At 36.2% G+C, this 17,865-nt stretch overlaps 1 long non-coding RNA gene across 1 annotated transcript in view; it reads left to right on the top strand.

The window, feature by feature from the left end:
- The window catches only part of LOC120223930, a 39,523-nt gene extending 21,952 nt beyond the window's left edge, over nt 1–17,571 (top strand). Inside the window, exon 3 of the long non-coding RNA XR_005526409.1 lies at nt 17,265–17,571. This is a non-coding gene — a long non-coding RNA (uncharacterized LOC120223930). The remainder of the gene's footprint in view (nt 1–17,264) is intronic.
- Nucleotides 17,572–17,865: the final 294 nt, after the last annotated feature.

Genomic DNA, 17,865 nt, shown 5'->3' with positions numbered 1-17,865 from the left:
CTGGTCTTGTAGAATGCATTTGGAAATTTTTCTTCCTCTTCTATTTTTTGGAACAGTTTGAGTAGAATAGGTATTAATTCTTCTTTAAATGTTTGCTAGAATTCCCCCAGGAAGCCATCTGGCCTTGGATTTGTTTATTGTAAGATTTTTGGTTACTGATTCAAATTCTCTGATGTTTATGTGTCTGTTCAAATTTATGTTTCATCCTGTTTCAGTTTTAGTAGTTTACATGCTTCTAGGAATTTATCCATTTCTTCCCAATTGCCCAACTTGTCATATAATTTTTCATAATATTTTCTTATAATTGTTTGTATTTCTGTGGTGTTGGTTGTGGTTTTTCCTCTCTCATCTATGATTTTATTTATTTGGGTCCTTTCTGTTTTCTTTTTGATATATCTGGCTAGAAGTTTGTCAATGAATTCTTTGAAAGAACCAGCTCCTACTTTCATTGATATGTTCTACTGTAGTTTACATTTTTATATCATTTATATCTGTAATAATCCTTATTATTTTTCTTCCTTTTCTGGCTTAAGGCTTCATTTGCTGTTCTTTTTATAGTTCCCTTAGGTGTAAGGTTAGGTTGTATATTTGAGATTTTTCTTGTTCTTGAGGTAGGCCTGTATTGCTATATACTTCTATCTTAGGTCCACTTTTGCTACATCCAAAAGGTTTTGGACGGTCATGTTTTCATTTTTATTAGTTTCCATTCATTTTTTATTTCTTCTTTACTTTCCTTGTTAAGCCATTCATTCTTTGTAGGATGTTCTTTAATGTATTTGTGGTATTTCCAAATATTTTTTTTGTTTGTGGTTTACTTCAAGTTTTATAGTGCTTTGGTCTGAAAAGATGCATGGTGTGATCTCAATCATTTTGTACTAATTGATGCCTGACTCGTGAAATAGTATGTGATCTAATCTGGAGAGCATTCCATGTGCACTCAAAAAGAATGTGTATTTTGCTATTTTAAAATGAGATGTTCTGAATATATCTGTTAAGTCCATCTGGTCAAGCATGTCATTCAAAGCCATTGTTTCCTTGTTGATTCTGTGCTTAGATGATCTGACCATGCTTGCAATGCCCCACCATTGTTGTAAAGTGTTAATGTCCCTTACTATTATTGTATTGTTATCATTGATTTTCTTTATGTTTGTTTTTATTGTTGTACATATTTGGTCGTTACACATTGGGGGTGCAAATGATCACAATGTTAGATCTTGTTGGATCAATCCCTCTATTATAATATTCATCCTTGCTTCATTATTCATGTATAGAAATGCAACAGATCTATGTATGTTGATTTCATATCCTGCCAATTTACTGAATTCAATTCTATCTTACAGTCTTTTGTTCTAAACTCTACTTTGTCTGATATAAATATGGCTACTCCGGCTTTCTTTTGTGTACATTAGAATGATAAATGTTTCTCAATACCCTCTCTTTTAATCTGCAGGTATCCTTAGGTCTAAAATGAGTCTTTTATAGGCAGCATAACGATGGGTCTTGTTTTTTGTTTTTGTTTTTTTTTTAATCCATTCCGATACCCTATGTACTTTGACTGGAGTAATTAGTCCATTTGCAATCAGAGTGATGATTGACAGATATGAATTTAGTGCCATTGTATTACCTCCATTATTTCTGGAGATTTTCTCTATTCCTTGCTAGCCTTTGTTGTTTTTGTTTTTTCTTTCTGACTCAAAGATTCCCCTTTAATATTTCTTGCAGGGATGGTTTAGTGGTCAAAAACTCCTTTAGTTATTATTTGTCTAGGAAACTTTATCTCTCATTCTATTCTGAATGAAGTCTTGCTGGATAAAGTATTCTTGGATGCATAATTTTTCCATTCAGCTCTTGACTATATCATGCCACTCCCTTCTGGCCTGCCAAGTTTCTGTTGATAAGTCTATTGCTAATCTTACTTGTCTTCCCTTTTATGCTAGGGATTTCTTTTTCCTTGCTACTTTCAAGTTTTATTTCTTTTTCCTTATTTCTGTACTTTGCAAATTTTACTATTTGCAAGTTGACATTCTTGATCCAAGATTTTTATTTCCCTATTCTTTTCATCTTCATTATTTTCCATAATTTTATCTGCTATATCACTTATTCATTCTTCTGATTCTTCCATCCTTGTAGTCATTATATTCTGTCAGTTTTGCTTCTCAGTTACAGCATTTTAAAATTTCTGCTTGAGTAATTTTTAGGTCTTTTAACTCTGTGGGAAGGGACTCTCTGGTGGTTTCTATTTTTTCTTGAGCCCAGCTAGTATCCTTATGATTGTTGTTTTAAATTCTGGATGAGGACATTACTTATATCTCTTTTGATTAGATCCCTGGCCATGACCTTTTCTTATTCTTTCTTTTGGAATGAATTCCTCAATCTTGGCATTTTGTATAGGTTTCTGTCTTCCCTGTGTTAGGAAAGCCTTGTATGTTTCTTACTCCTGAGAGTAATGTATTTATTAAGAAGAGGTCATATAGTGTCCAGAGCCTAGCTCTTCAAGAAGTGTTTCTGGTATATGCTGTGTATACTCTGCTGTTGTGTTTTGGCTGCTCTTTCCCTCAGATCAGTAAAGGGCAAAAGATTTATACAATCTGAAGAGAAACCATAGTATTCTTTCCCTCAGATCAGGCCTCTGTAGAATTTCTCCTTGCCTGAAGTGGGGAGTGTCTGGATTTTGTATAGTTTATGGCGAGTATTTATGTAGTTGTGGTCTGGTCTGCTTGTTAAAGTTGGCCTGATCCTATTACCAGTAGAGCTGAAGCTTTGCAACACTTGGTGCACATCAGGGATTTTTGCTGGTCTTCTAGGGGAGGGACACACTTGCCTTACTAAAGAAGCAACTGCAGAGATCAGAGGTTTAGGGTTAATGTAAGAAGCTTCGGCCTCCATTCTGGGCGTTGTACTGCTCATTGAAGTCAGCCCAGGCTTATGGGTGGGGAAAAATATTATGTCAGCCCTCTTCCTCATTGCTGGAGATGGGAGGTTGCACATGCCACTCTCTGGGAAGACCTCACAGAGGTGTGACAATATCCCTTCATGTGTCCCAGGCATCCCTCAGATCCCTGCCTTTATTCTGTGTTCCTGGGCCATCTGCTCACCAACAGCACAGTTTATCTATGTTTTATCCCTGGTATGCCAGCTAAATTTCAAATGTTCAGTCTTTAGAGATCTGGCACGGTATGGACCCATGCTGATCCTCTGGGGAAGGATCTTGCCACGCTGAGGTTGGTGCTGGTTTGTACCAGAAGGACAATCAAATGAACGTGCAAGAGCTTGAAGTTTAGAATAAAGTGCAATAAAAAGCTGGTGTCAAGGTTAGCTGATTTCAGCAGGAGATCTATGCTAAGGAACAGGTCAGCACAATGATGCCTACAAGCTTTCTGTCCCCCGAGAGGAAGTGCCACGTCTTCCAGATGCACTCTAAGAAGGGGAAACATCTCTCCCAGTGCATCCCAGGGGATTCTCAGATCATACTGTCTGCTCCCTGGCCTTTGCCCTCCTATGCAGGAGAATTTCTGTGCCTGCCAGGTTCCACACTGATCATGACTTAGACTTTTACAACTTCAATCTTTGAGCTCTGTTGGTTGTAAAATCATGATAATCAGCCCCTCTCATTTTTTCAGTTAGTAGTTTTGGGGAAGTATTTTTCTTCTGGGATTCCCTATGTACTGTTCTATCTTTCCCTCTTTCAATCTCTCCCCATCTCTCTCTCCCTCCCTCCTCTATCCATCTGCACACCTGTGATTCTTTCCCCATTCCCCAAACCACATCTCCACATTTCTTGCCTTCTACCACGGGGCCTCTTCTCTCCCTCTAGTTGTGCAGTTTGTTCTCTCAGTCCTTAGTCATCAGATCAATTTCTTGGATGTTAAGAATGACTTGATATTTACCTAGCTGTGTTGGAGGCACAAGGCAAGCAGAAGAAATTCCTACTATTCTGCAAACTTAACCCTTTTCATATTCTGTAATATAGAAAATATTATCCAAATATTTGCTTAAATAAAAATAAATTGGCTCTGGAAGAGAAAATATTAAGAATAAATATTATATTTTAAGAATACTTCTATATAAATAAACAAAAAAGAAACAAAATTCTAAAAAATATCAGACTACTGAAATTTAAACATACACACACACACACACACATATATATATTTATTGTTTTTTTTTTATTTTTGAGAGAGAGAGAATGAGAGAGAGAGACAGAGCATGAGTGGGGGAGGAGCAGAAAGAGGGAGATACAGAATCCAAAGCAGGCTCTAGGCTCTGAGCTGTCAGTACAGTGCCTGATACAGGGCTCAAACTCATGAACCACAAGATTATGACTTGAGCTGAAGCTGGATATTCAACCAACTACATGAGCCAGGTACTCCTGAAATTTAATTACTAATCTATTTGTCTTTGAGATCATCTAAGCAAGTGAAATAGGGGTTAAGATATTTTACTTCTTGTATTGTATCCATAAAAGGACTGCAAATATCTGCAAAGAAAATAATAATAAAATATATATTTTTATACTAGAACATAATAGTACCCAGTCATCATCATATATCTGTATATATGTACATGTATATGTACATACATATGTGTGTATATATATGTTTTGGGCTGAAACAATATTGATCATTAATGTGGCTTAGGTGAACTACACATTTAGGGTTAGGAATACTAACCATGAATTTAGGATTATAAATTATCAGCAAACAACTTAGTGGTCAATACATAAAATAAAATACAGCTTTCTGGCATGTATTTCTTAATTTTCTTTATGAATTTAATATTTTCCTAGGTTCTACAGCCTTTGTACCATGAAAAAGAGATATTTGAGACTTTATCTGTTAAGTCTACAAATAGGCTAGGTTAGAAAAGCAAAATAAGAAAACTCAGAAAAACAGGGGCGCCTGGGTGGCTCAGTCGGTTGAGCATCTGACTTCATCTCAGGTCATGATCTGATGGTTCCTGGGTTCGAGCCCCACATCGGGCTTTGTGCTGACAGCTCAGAGCTTGGAGCCTGCTGCAGATTCTGTGTCTTCCTCTCTCTCTGACCCTCCCCTTTACATTCTCTCTCTCAAAATTGAATAAACATTAATAAGATAAAAAAAAAGAATACTCAGAAAAACAAAAACATAAAGAACAGAAAAACTTAAGGTCTAATACACGTAAACTGAAGTTTCATTATGTGCTTAAATAATCTTTAAAAAGGGGAATAAACACTAGAGATAAAGCTATAAAATTAATCTTTTATTGACTCTTCCCTTATACATTTGGCTACTTAGTTCCAGTTTAACCTGTCACCATAGAGTCTTTACTTAACAGTATATTTTTCTGTAAGTGTCCCTGATGACCTTAATCAGCCATATTTAAAATTCCAATTTTCTGTTTTATAAAACTATGGGTATTTTCATTTATCTTAAATTATTCTGCTTATCTAACTTGGTTATCTCTTACCGACTTTTTCATACTAGATAATGTGTTTCCTTGCAATCCTCTTCTCTATGTTTTATAGAGTATGCCCAGAATTGTCATACCCTCAATATCTAAAAGAGAATTCCATTACATGTGCTATCTACCCACTTAAAGTTGTCACAATTAAGCCTACTTAGCAGATACTTTCACTTTTTAATTCTTGCTCTGGGTAAAATTTTACCTTTGTGTTTAGACTAATTCTTCTGCAGTCTCTCTGGACAAAATGCATAATCTCATTGCATACTATGGAGTATAATTATTGTTGGTAGCAAATACATGTCACTAAATTCCACTGTTTATTTCATCATACTTTTCAGCTGAAGAATAGATCACAAATTAACAGAGTCAATGCAAGCAGAATTGACACAGCACAGTTCACATTGAAAAATAAAACAATTTTTCCCATCACATTTCACTAGCACATTGTGTATTTACTGAAAATAAATTCAACTTACTAACTTTATATATTCATTATTTAAATTTTCTTACTGATCCTAAGAAATAATAACAATAGCTTGATTGAATAGAGATTAGTGACAACAATTGGACTGTATGATATTATTTTCTGAGTTTATTTACTAAATTATTGTATATTAAAAGAAAACATGTAGCCCTTAGCTAAATGTCATAAATAGTTCAATAATTACCATTGGAATAAATGAAGGAGTAATATACAAGCACTAAAATGTACTTTGCTTTGACACTCAAGATTTCTGTTATTTTTTAAAATACTATTTATTTATTTATTTATTTATTTAGAGAAAGAGAGAACACCAGCGGAAAAGGTGCAAAGAGAGATGGAGACACAGAATCTCAAGCGGGCTTCAGACTCTGAGCTGTCAGCACAGAGCCAGACCCAAGCCTCACACCCACAAACTGTGAGCTCATGACCTGAGCCGAAGTCAGATGCTTAACTGACTGAGCCACCCAGGCATCTCTCAAGCTTTCTGTTAGTTTTTTAAAAAATTATGTTTATTTTTATTTTTGATAAAGAGTGAGTGAGGGGCGCCTGGGTGGCTTAGTCGGTTACGCGTCCGACTTTCGCTTAGGTCATGATCTCACAGTTCGTGGGTTCGAGCCCCGCTTCGGGCTCTGTGCTGACTGCCAGCTCAGAGCCTGGAGCCTGTTTCAGAGTCTGTGTCTCCCTCTCTCTCTGACCCTCCCCTGCTCACACTGTCTCTCTCTCTCTCTCCTAGAAATAAATAAAACATTTAAAAAAAAAAAAAAGAGTGAGTGAGACAGAGCTTGCGTAGGGGAGAGGCTGAGAGAGAGGAGACAGAATCCAAAACAATCTCCAGGCTCTGAGCTGTTAGCACAGAAACCAACATGGGGATAGAACTCACAGACTGGGAGATCATGACCTGAGCTGAAGTTGGATGGTTAACTGAATAAGTCACCCAAACTCCCCAAGCTTTCTGTTATTTAGCTTCGTATATCCTCATGAAATCTGATAATCTACAAAACTGCTGTAGAATAAATAGGAAAAGTGGGTTCCAAACTATATTCATACCAGCATATCTCCTAATAATCCACATTTAAGACATTAACCTATGTTTGCGTGACTTAATTTTTGTATAAATAACTACTTGTTACCAAAATAATAAAGTAAAACTCCTTAACATAAAATGCAATAGTCTCTACAACTTGGACAAGCAAGTCATGTTGTTCTTTGCTTCCACCTTTCTTTACTCTGCCACACATAAATACAAAATACACGTGCACTTATTTTTCTAAAATCCAGATACTTTATTTCCTGTGTGTGCTCTCCAGACTTAAATGCTATTTCATTTGATCATACTATTCCCAGATATATATTTCTTTTCCTTCTATTAATCTTAGAGAAAAATCCCACGAGCTCTTATAACAGCCATCCCAAATAAAATTGTCTTTAAATACTCAATAAAAATAGATTTCATTATTTTCTGTGTTTCTATAAATTTAGAGAAGTTTAGATTGTCACTTGTATTTAAGAGCATATTTTGTTTTAAGACTTGATTTACAAATACACACATACTTGCATAGTACTGGCACATGCACACACAGTCTCTCACAATAGATTAGTGCAGGACTGTAGTGCTCATATCCATTGAAATCACCTTGGAAGTTTTAAAGCGTACTCACGCTGAGATCTTAATCCCAGAGATTCTTATTTAACTTCAAGGGTAGGTTCAATATATAAATACCTTTAGGGGCACCTGGTGGTTCAGTCCGTTAAGCATCTGACTCCTGATTTTGGCTCAGAACATGATCTCATGGTTCGTGAGTTCAAGCCCCATGTCAGGCTTTGCACTGACAGTTCCAAACCTGCTTGGGATTCTCTACGTCTCTCTCTCTCTGTCTACCCGCTCCTGCTAATGGCCTCTGTCTTTCTCTCAAAATAAATAAATAAACATTTTTAAAAAGATACAAATTGCTTTAAAAAGCAATCTGGGTGTTTCCAGTGCAGGGCCAGTGTATGATCGAGTTAAGTAGACATGTTTTCATAAGAAATAAAGAAGTAGAAGGAAGGGCACCTGGGTAGCTCAGTTGGATAAGCATCCAACTTCGGCTCAGGTCATGATCTCATGGTTTGTGGGTTCAAGCCCCGCATTGGGCTCTGTGCTGACAGTTAGCTCAGAGCCTGGAGCCTGTTTCAGATACTGTATCTCCCTCTCTCTCTGACCCTACCCTGTTCATGCTGTCTCTCTCTGTCTCTCTCTCTCTCTCTGTCTCTCTCTGTCTCAGAAATAAATAGGAAACATTTAAAAAAATAAAAAAAGCAAAAGAAGAGGAAAAAAAAGTAGAATGAGTAGGAAAAGCAATTATTTTATTATCTTTTGTAGAGAGTCACATAGGGCATCTATTCTATTAAGGTGTGTATTAATGCAAGGGTTAGAGTTATCTAAAAGTGAATGTTTGAAGAGTGTATGGATTCTTTGATTCCTCTGACTCTCAAGGCATCCAGCTCAACACAGCAACCATGTCAACATTTGCCTCAGGAAACAGAAATAGATGAAAGAGAAAGAAGAAAGAAAGAAAGAAAGAAAGAAAGAAAGAAAGGAAGGAAGGAAGGAAGGAAGGAAGGAAGGAAGGAAGGAAGGAAGAAGAAAGAAAGAAAAGAAAGAAAGAAAGAAAGAAAGAAAGAAAGAAAGAAAGAAAGAAAGAAAGAAAGAAAGAAAGAAAGAAAGAAGAAAGAACCAAAACCATGGAGACTTTAGTATCTAGCCAAAATGGAATATTGGAAATGTCCTCTTTTGTCTAAAACAAAATATGTGAGCTAGCAGTTGCCAGAAGGTTTTGCCTCAGGAAATTTTGCATGCTACAGACACAGGAGCAGAAAGGGCAGGGTCCAGAGGTCTCTCTGACTTTAGGAGATGGCTTGTAGTTCAAAGTGGTATAGTTCACAGAACAGAGCACTGGAGAAGAGCTGCACAGACAAAAAGCCTTGCCAAAAGTCCTCAAATCTTTAGTTGAGAGCTAATCACTGCATGCCTATTAGGAAAGTGTCTGAAGCTAGGGGGAAAGAAACTCCCAAACAATGAAAGGGAACAATCATATAAGTCCACACGTAGCCAAGAATAGCTTCTCTTCCCATTATCCAGAGTCGGAAAATTCATAAGTGATTGAGAATCAGGTGAAGTGCACAGAAGGGTTTTCCCTCAGTAGTAGGGCAAAAGTAACCCGAGACTAATTGTTCTCTATGCCTTAACTTAGCTTAAAATAAGACCCAACTCCAGCACTAAAAGTGGAAATGTAAAATGGTACAGTAACATCAGAGAAAAAATTTGTCAGTTTCTTAACAATGACCCAGTCCTTCTATATCTTGGTATGTACCCAAGAGAAATTAAATTTTATACCCATACAAGGTTTTACATAAGAATATTCATGGGGCACCTGGGTGGCTCAGTTGGATAAATGTCCAACTTCAGCCCAGGTCATGATCTTATAGTTCATGAGTTCAAGCCCCACATCAGGCTCTGTGCTGACCACTCAGAGCCTGGAGCCTGATTTGAATTCTATGTTTTCTTTTGTCTCTGACTCCCCACCCCCATTTGCACTCTATCTCTCACTCAGAAATAAACATTTAAAAAAGTTTTAAAAGAATATTTGTAGCAATTTTATTTCTATTAGCTAAAAATTGTAGACAACCCAATGTCCATCAGAAAGTTTGTGAATAAACAAATTATGGCATATAAATATATATGCCATATATATATAGTCAAACACTACTCATCAATAAAATGGAATGAAATATATTTCATGAAATAATATGGAAAAATCTTTAAATAATTATGCTGCATGAAGGAAACCAGAAAAAAATGATTATACAGGCACTGTCTGTACTTGGGGGAGGGTGATAGGGTGTATGAGACAGAAAAGTTACAAACCAGCACAAGGAAACATTTGTGAATGAAAAACCCCAGAAGAAATCTAAGTCATCCTATAAATATCTTATGTAGAAAAAAAAATACTTCTTTTATAAATTAAAATGTGGTCTGCTACTTCAATGAAAATTAGTCTTGTGTACCTTTAGAATCACCTTTTACAAGTCACATTGAAATCATACTGATTTGAATTCTAAACCAGAATTATGTGTCATATATTAAGAAATGTTACATTTTTCTTTTTTGTTCCGAAAGCACTTCTAAACTATCTTAGTTGTTTCTGTTCTCTCTTTCAACATGGTAAAATAACAAGGTTTCTTAGGAAAAGTCATTGTTCTGGAAAAAGTCAGAGGCGATCTTTTAAATTCCTAGCCTTCTCTTTTGCTCCATTGTTTGTTCCTTTATTTGAAAGAGAATATGGTCTCTTCTTTGATTCCTCTAATTCTCAAGCCTTTGAGCTCAACACTGCAACCTCACCAACATTTATTGCCTCAGGTAGCAGAAAAAGACAAATAATTTAAGAAAAAAGAAAGAAGAAAGAAGGAAGGAAGGAAGGAAGGAAGGAAGGAAGGAAGGAAGGAAGGAAGGAAGGAAGGGAGGGAGGGAGGAAGGAAGAAAAGAAAGGAAAAATAAGCAAAACCGTGGAAACTTCAGCATCTAACCAAAACGTAGCAACAGAAATTTCCTCCTTTGCCTAAAACAAAATATGCGAGCTAGTAATTGCCAGAAGATTTTGCCTGGAGAAATTTTGCATGCCACAGATACAGGAATGGAAATACAGCATTGTCATTACTAGGTCAAGTTACCTTTCAAAACCCAATAGAGCAATTTTCATTTCACACAAAATCTAACCTTTAAATGACTTGCCATTGATTTTATTACCTAAAACTGCTCTTACCTCTTAAAATTAAAGTAGGAGGTTACCTCCCAAAATAAAAGTAAGAAATGGAAAAACATTCCATGCTCATGGATTGGAAGAATAAATATTGTTAGAATGTCAATACTACCCAGAGCAATCTACACATTCAATGCAATCCCAATCAAAATTGCACCAGCATACTTCTCAAAACTATCCTAAAATTTGCATGGAACCACAAAAGACCCCAAACAAGCAAAGTAATATTGAAGAAGAAAGCCAAAACAGGAGGCATCACCATCCTAGACTTTAGCCTCTACTACAAAGCTGTCATCATCAAGACAGTATGGTAATGGCACAAAAACAGACACATAGACCAATGGAATAGAATAGAGAACTCAGAATTAGACCCACAAATGTACAGCCAACTAATCTTTGACAAAGCAGGAAAGAGTATCTGATGGAAAAAAGACAGCCTCTTTAACAGATGGTACTAGGAGAAATGGACAACAACATGCAGAAGAATGAAACTAGATCATTTTCTCACACCATACACCAAAATAAATTCAAAATGGATAAAGGACCTGAATGTGAGACAGGAAAACATCAAAACCCTAGAAGAGAAAGAAGCAAAAAAACCTCCTTGACCTCAACTGCAGCAATTTCTTACTTGACACATCCCCAAAGGCAAGTGAATCAAGAGCATAAAATGAACTACTGGGACCTCATCAAGATAAAAAGCTTCTGCTTGGCAAAGGAAACAATCCATAAAACTAATAGGCAAATGATGGAATGGGAAAAGATAGTTGCAAATGACATATTAGATAAAGGGCTAGTATCCAGTATCTATAAGGAGCTCCTCAAATTCCACATCTGAAAACCAAAGAATCCAGTGAAGAAATGGGGCAGAAGACATGAACAGATACTTCTCCAAAGAGAACATCCAGATGGCCAACAGACACATGAAATGATGCTCAGCATCCCTCCTCATCAGGGAAATACAAATCACAACCACACTGAGATACCACCTCACACCAGCCAGAGTGGCTAAAATGAACAAATCAGAGGACTTTAGATGCTGGCGAGGATATGGAGAAATGGGCACCCTCCTACACTGTTGGTGTGAATGTAAACTGGTGCAGCCCCTCTGGAAAACAGTGTGGAGGTTCCTCAAAAAGTTAACAATAGAACTCCCCTATGACCCAGCAATAGCACTGCTAAGAATATACCCAAAGGATACAGGAGCTGATGCATAGGGGCACAGGGATCCCAATGTTCATAGCAGCACTCTCAACAACAGCCAAAACATGGAAAGAGCCTAAGTGTCCATCAACTGATGAATGGATCAAGAAGATGTGGTTTATCTATAAGGTGGAATACTACATGGCGATGAAAAAGAATGAAATCTGGCCATGTGTAGCAACATGGATGGACCTTGAGGGTGTTCTGAGTGAAGTAAGTCAGGCAGAGAAGGACAAATACCAATGTTTGCACATATAGGTGGATTAGGAGGAAGTTAATGGAGGACCATGTTGGAGAAGAAGGGGAAAAATAGTGGGGGAGAGGGAGGGAGACAAACCATGAGAGACTCTTAAATGCTGAGAACAAACTGAGGGCTGATGGGGTGGGGGGAAGGTGATGGAGGGATGATGGGCATGGAGGAGGGCACTTGCTGGGATGAGCACTACATGTTATATGCAAACCAACTTGAAAATAAACTATTTAAGGGGCGCCTGGGTGGCTTAGTCGGTTAAGCGTCCGACTTTCTCTTAGGTCATGATCTCGTGGTTCGGGGGTTCGAGCCCCGCATCGGGCTCTGTGCTGACAGCCAGCTCAGAGCCTGGAGCCTGTTTCAGTCTGTGACTCCCTCTCTCTCTGACCCTCCCTTGCTCACACTGTCTCTCTCTCTCTCTCCTAGAAATAAATAAAACATTAAAAAAAAAAGAAAAGAAACTATTTAAGAGAAAATATAAATGACAAAATAAATAATAAAGGATGTTATTTTTCTCTTAAGAAAAAAAGTAAGAGGTTTAATAAATCTTTAATGATTGTATAAAATACAAACAACCAGACTGCACGTAATTTTCTCTTTGACCCTCTGTTGAATCATTTTACATGAGGGTTAATTTATATTGATATTATATTAAAATTTTAATGTTTTATTTATTTCTAGGATAGAGAGAGAGACAGCGTGAGCAGGGGAGGGTCAGAGAGAGAGGGAGTCACAGACTGAAACAGGCTCCAGGCTCTGAGCTGGCAGTCAGCACAGAGCCCGACGCGGGGCCCGAACCCACGAACCGCGAGATCATGACCTAAGCGAAAGTCGGACGCTTAGCCGACTAAGCCACCCAGGCGCCCCTATATTGATATTATATTGACATTTGTTTTTCTTTGAGGAAGAAATTTCTCCAAGGAAAAAAAGACAAATCAATAAAACATAAATGTCTTCCCAGTCAGTACTCAAACTATCTCCTCTGTCATTAAGTGAATTAATGAAAGATATGATTTCTAATTATGAGAGAGATCATATTTGAAAGTAAAAACACAAACAAAACTTAAAATTAAGAAAAAAATAAATACTACAAAATGTAAGAAAAGACTCAATTAAAAGGTTTCTGTATTCCTTACATTTCAGAGCATGATTTCTGTTATAATACAAATAAAGAAAATATTTCATTTAAGTGATTTTAAAGAACTTAGAAGTCATTAAAAATGACTAAAGGCCAAAGACATTCTGTGCCATTAGATATAGATGAACCATGACAGTAATTTTGAAAATGCTAGGAGAAATGCAAACTTAAATTAATAGGCTGAAAGCCAGGAAATTGGCTCCATAAAAGAAAATACAGTTCTTTACAAATTCAAGTATTCTTCCTCCAGGTCATATAAGTTATACTTATATCAATAAAATAAAATAAATGAGATAGCTAATAATTATATAATACTTCCCAGATGATAAATGTTTTCTCCATATACTTTTATGAGAGAGAGAGAGAGAGAGAGAGAGAGAGTTCATGCTCTGCAACGATAGGTAGAAGGAGAGAGAGAATCTTGAGCAAGCTCCATGCTCAGTGTGGAAATATAAAACTAAAAGTATTTAGAGTATCACTTTTTCTCTGTTTCTTAATAATACTATGAGGCTGAAGATGTAATTATTGTTTTCTACATTGCTTTCCAAACCCAGTTTATTATGCCCAACATGACACAGTCATAAGGCTAGAATATATTTTTGACATATTGCCTTTATATCATGGAAGGATATGAAAGTTGACTATTTGAAGACAAATTAATAGGGGATTTTTGGTACAATGTGAACTGGGTATAGCAACCAACAGAGGATGTTGAGGCTCTAGCAATTGCATAAAATTTTACCCCTGTATTCCTGAAGGAATAGAGGGGAAAAGGGGGGTCACCAGAGTCCAGTGAGAGCCTGTGTATTATAAGAAAGACTACTGAGTAGGAGACATAGTTGAAAAGCATCTTGGACCCTATAAATCTCATACTACAAATGAGTGAGAAAATAAAGAACCTGCTCTATTTTGCTCTCCTTGAAACTCCTGCTATTTTTGCTCTTTGGTCAAATCCATCTCAAAGCTAGAAGGCAAGGGCACCCAATTGATGCAGTCCCTAATAGTCAGTCTCCCAAGACACAGAACAGGGCAGAGGAGGGCAGGAAGGTTAACTAGACGTTTTCCAGTCTACCCCCATTATGTAGTGTGATGTAAAATCATCCAGAAAAGGCCAGTAGGGAAAATTAATGGGTTGATCTAGTATTGATGTGCTTGTGTATATGAGTAGATGAGTTCAATTAGTGTAGATTTTCAGTAAGTCATTTTTTTTTTTTTATTTCAAAAAGAGGCAACTTTATGTGAGGTAACAAATGATAAGACACAGATCTTACTTTCTAAGACATTTTTGAAATAAGGTTTTAGGAGAGTAATGTGTTTCCTGTGTTAATGTGCTAACCTATAACCATAGCTCATCAAATGCTGGAATTGCTCTTTTTCCTGGCCACTGAGGGGGTACCAACTCCAGTGCTTTGGAGTAGCTTATTGTTAAGTTGTATCTTAAGTCTCCAAACATCTTCTGCATTATTGTTCCTATAAGTTATTGAAGGCTATTTTTGGAGGACGACTTTAACTCTTCCCATCAATCCAATAGTTAGCTATAGCCAACTTCATTGCTGTAAGATTATATGAATAATCACTCAGATGTTTGCTGCATTATGCCTATGTCTTTTACTCCTTCTAGATTTATTATAAAATAATAAATTATTTCTACTACTACTCATCATTTAAAAAATAAATATTAGATATAAGCTTCATTACCTAACTGTAAATTATTTTATTTTATTTCATCCTATCTTATTGACTGGCTCAGTGATTGGGAGAGGGAGAGATCTGAAAGCTCTACAAGTCTTCCAAAATTTAAGCAAAGTACAGTTAGCCATGATAGATTTGTATTATTCAGAATATAGTATTCTAAGCAAGAAATAATTGTCCGGTATTCTGCAGCTTCAGTCATTTGAACTAAGGAATTGTTCCCAAATCCTTTATTTATTCCCCACTACCAAGACAACTTTCTTTTAGTTTTCTTTTCTTCAAAAGTTCCTCCAATTTAACTTTCCTAGGTCTTTCTATTCATTTGCTTCCTTTTTGGGTAATCCATCTTTCCTTCTTCCCTTTCTCTCTTCCCTCCTTCCTTCCCTCTTTCTTTTTGTTTTTATACTTTCCTTTATTTTCTTTCCTGTCATCTTATTAACCTATTTTCCTTCTTTTATCTTGTTGTTTCTCCTTACTCTCCAGATTTATAAAACAATATTTTACCTAAGATTCAAAAATAACAATATCAAAAGGCACAGCAAATATTTGTGAGAATGATAACATAAAGAAAATAAAAGCAATGTCATTGTGGAGTTCAAAATTGATTCAACTGGTGCTCTATATTTTCTGGATATGTAACAAGTATTTGATCCTAAGCTTCCTCAGAGAGGAAAATAAGTTATTTTATAAGAAACATAGTGTCTGAGGTATAAGATAAAAAGCCAGCTGAGATTCCAAAGGTGTCCCTCGTGGGTTTGAGCCCTGTGTTAGGCTCTGTGCTGACAGCTCAGAGCTTGAAGCTTGCTTTGGATTCTGTGTCTCCCTCTCTCTGACTCTCCCCTGCTCACACTGTCTCTCTCTGTATCTCTCTCAGAAATAAATAAAAACATTAAAAATTAAAAAAACTATATAGATTGATCCATATTATTAAAAGCCCCAGTAAATAAAAAAATATTTTATAAAGGGTGCAATTTCTGGCATTTAAAAGATATAGTTAGAACGAATACACATGAGACTCTTTGCCAGTCTCTTCTGATAGCTTAAAAGAGAACAGGAACCACAAAACATGCAACCTTTTGTCTTACACTTTTTAATTTCTGTAGTTGGGGTGGGGGAAGCATATTTTTCTTTATTCTTCAGTTTGGGTTATTGTTTGAGGAATGTGTTATCACTTTATCAAACTTTTAAAACTACTTAATAATGAACAGTGCATTGTATATTAGTATAACTCAACAAAGAATAATAGTGAATTCATGCGGTGAGGGGTAAAATGTCTCTCTGACTTCTCCCCTGGCTCTTTCAATTTAGAGCCTGTATACAGCTCTATTAGGCTATAGTTTCCACTGACACATCTTTATGGTTCTAGTGAAAGTACAACAAAAATTCAGGCATTAATGTACGGAAAAGTTACATGGGATTCCCATTAGTATCATTATTTTCTAAACTATCTAATTTCATATATGTGATGATGTAGACACATTTACTCTGCTGGAAACCCTCAGTAGAAGAAGTCACTTAACACTGACTTTCAACAGAAATTACAGGATGCAAGACAAAGGTAGAGCACAGCGTTAACCATTTTCCTTGTTCTGATGGTGGAAATTATCCACCCTGGGCACTGAGTTTAATTGCTGCAAACAGCTTCAGAAGGCTGCACTTTCATCCCATTGTAGGTCAATGAGCATATTTGCATGGTAGAAATTATTAGCAACTAGGCCTGTCCCCAGGAGAGTATCCATGATGCTATTCACAGACCATTAACAACAGAGTTCACCCATGACCAGCAGAGGCTGTGAAGAAATGCTCTCTCCTTGGGAACAACCATTAGTGGACAGATGCCATTCTCTTCAGACATATTTCTTACTTACTTATGTAACTCATACAGGTTTTTTTGAAAGTTGCAATAGACCTAAAATATTCATGAGCAGGCATATTCCTGGAGTATGTTCTAAGTGTTTGTTTTTAAGTAAAGCTGTTTTATAATCCTTATGATATATAAATGTGTTTGGGTTTCTTTGGTTCATTCTTTTTTGTTTAAATGTTTTTTAAATAAAATTAGTGGGTGGAAACATTTAAAAAGTTTGAACAAATCTAGTGATAGCTTTTCTTTAATAATGGAATTTCTCCTAAAAAGGTAAACCTGAAACCAACTTAATAAGACTCCTTAAATAGATTGATGAATAAACAAATTTGTTGTTGTATTGATCAACATCTAATATGTAGAATGTATCACACTGATTTATAAAATTTACTTTGCAGGTTAGTTCTTTGCAAAGGAATCTGATGTATCTTGCAATCCAGATATTAAATATCCATGTAGGGAAGATAATCTACATCCTGAAATATCACATTAATATTTGGGATGGAAATTTACTGAGAAGGAATGATGTGACTTTAATCAGTTTGATAAATATGAACAGAAAGGAAAAGCATGATGATAGTTACCTGGAAGAAGAAGATTGCCTAACTAAAGTTTGACAGTCTTAGAGCTAGGATTAACTTTCCGAGATCAGTTGATTCTTTCCCTGTCTTAGAAAAAGAGTAAGTGTACCACATCATAAATAAAGAAAGCAATGTTGTCTTTTTCCCCCCATCACTGTCTTACTTTGAGGAGTCATTGCCATTTACAACTCTAACTTGAGTCTTCACTTAGTATATTGAAAGTCTTCCATTGAGTCACATTGTCTTTCATATTTACTGTTAGAATCTTTTGTAGTAAGCCATGATTTTTTATATAACAAGACATCATTTATGTGCATGTTTTACTTGCTTTGCACCAAATTATGGTTCAGAGCTTATGATGTTGAATACTTTTAAAGATATTTTTACTCCAAATGATCAGGTCCTGAGGAATCTGAAT

The sequence above is a fragment of the Hyaena hyaena genome, unplaced genomic scaffold (assembly GCF_003009895.1).
Source record: "Hyaena hyaena isolate Hyena2069 unplaced genomic scaffold, ASM300989v1 scaffold_1069, whole genome shotgun sequence".
Lineage (NCBI taxonomy): Eukaryota > Metazoa > Chordata > Mammalia > Carnivora > Hyaenidae > Hyaena > Hyaena hyaena.
Note: the sequence above shows the minus strand (reverse complement) of the source record. Positions and strands in the feature narration are given on the sequence as shown.